This window comes from Arvicola amphibius, chromosome 14 (genome assembly GCF_903992535.2).
Source record: "Arvicola amphibius chromosome 14, mArvAmp1.2, whole genome shotgun sequence".
Taxonomy (NCBI): domain Eukaryota; kingdom Metazoa; phylum Chordata; class Mammalia; order Rodentia; family Cricetidae; genus Arvicola; species Arvicola amphibius.
In genome coordinates, this window is record NC_052060.1 from 18,802,216 (window position 1) to 18,804,205 (window position 1,990).

The 1,990-nt window shown below is 49.7% G+C and overlaps 1 pseudogene; it reads right to left on the bottom strand.

Moving 5' to 3' along the window:
• Positions 1-384: 384 nt before the first annotated feature.
• On the bottom strand, positions 385-1,175 carry LOC119800662 (annotated as a pseudogene).
• Positions 1,176-1,990: the final 815 nt, after the last annotated feature.

Here is a 1,990-nt window from a genome sequence, read left to right on the forward strand (position 1 = left end):
GGAGGGAATGACTAATAAACCAGAGGTCCTGCCGCAATTAGCAAAATCAGTTCAGGCTTAGTTAGCTATGGCGATCTCTGTTTGATCAAAAATGTCTCAGACCCAGCAGCCAGTGGTCTCAAGTACCACCCTGTTCTGTGACTATCTGTGCTTCACTCTGGGGTGAAAGGAAGAGACATGGAGTGAACGTTTTTCCACACAGAGAGCACACACCCACTGTAATTAGCTATTAGGGGCAAGCAAATCAAAGAGACTTTCTTTTTTGAGCCACGATCTCACTATATAGCCCAGGTTGACCTCAAACTCTTTTGTTTTTTCCTGCTCCAGTCAATGGAAGGGGACCTTATTTGGTCCTGGGATCATGGGCCAGAAATAGCCCCAGCTTTATTTGATCTTCTTCTTGGGGCACAGGTTATTGGTGTGACCACATTTCTTGCACAGAGGTGCAGGCATGCACAGCACTTGTGGCAGATCATCTTGTCACAGTTGTACTTCTGGGCAAGCTGACGAAGGGACGCTCGATGATGCCACCATGCAGGCGAGGCACCGGGGCAAGGTGGAGTCTTTCTGGATGTTGTAGTCCAAAAGAGTGTGGCCGTCCTCCAGCTGTTTGCCGGCAAATGTCAGCCTCTACTGGTCAGATGGGATGCCTTTCTTGTCTTGTATCATGGCCTTGACATTCTGGATAGTGTCACTGGGCTTGTCCACAAGAGTCTTACCCATTAGGGGTTTCACAAAGATCTGCAGGCTGGCGTTCACATGGCCACCTCATTGAAGAGAAAGAGCTACCTCTTGATTCTTGATCAAATTCTTGATCTTCCTATCTTAGCCTCCCAAATTCAGGGATTATAGGTACGTACCACCATGCCCAGTCTGAAGAGACTTGCTAATTCACAAGCTATGCTCCAGGGAGGTTCTCAGATGTGGAATTAGAATGGACCATAGAAATCAAAGTGGGCGAAATGAGGAAAAAAATATAGCCTGAAACATGGGTTCGAAGGAGCAAGAGGAAATGTTCGGGGCAGTGAGGGCAGGGGAGAGAGTGTGACCATGGTGACCAAGGTTCAGAAAAGGAATTAGCTGCTGGTCACATGCTCATTCATATGGTTCCCTCACATGGGCAGCAGAAGCACCACAGAGGGCCTGGGAGGCAATGCATTCAGATAAAGAAACATTATGTTAAAATTGTCCTGCACAGGAATGAGAACAAATGAAGATGTTGTCATGGGACTGGAAGATCAGCAGCAGCAATTCCAGGCTCTGTCGTCACCTGGTCCTAGGACAGATGCTCAGCAGGCTCTGCAGAGGTTAACGCGCGCGCGCGCGCGCACACACACACACACACACACACACACACACACACACACACCATGGCTGTGCTACAGCCTAGCAGCTTGCAGAGAAACCCAGGCAGAGGCTCAGGGTCTCTACCTCTCTTCACTCCTGCCATGTTCCTATACCTCAGGATAGAAATCAGAGCATAGCATGTCCCTCCTGTCCCCACCCACCTCTGTTATCCAGCCAATGAAGGGACTCCAATAATTAGTTTCCCAGCCTGGAAGGGACAGAGGATTCATTGCATCTGAGAAAGGCGGAACTCCATCTATGCTAGTCACTGTTCCTGTGTTTACTCAACCAGGACAGCAGCCCCTGGAGTCCGGAGACTCTGCTGCACCTGTGTCTGAAACGTTCCTCTGCCTTACAGCAGGGCGCATGGGACATCCATGCAGGAAGGCCAGGGACATGCTGGCATTTTGCTCAGCTTTGGAGGCGGGCCTGAATCTGAATCCTGGCTGTGTCACTTACTCAAGTGGCCTTCAGAGCTTATTTAGTCTCTGAGCCTCCGTTGCTTCCCTTATGAAAAGGGATGTGTCACCTACCCTGAAGAGAAACTGGTGAGAGATGATAGTCACAGTGGCACGTGGAAAAAGAACTGATGGGGTAATCGCTTCTTTCCCCCCACAGGACACGGAGGAAGGAAGACTGTGCA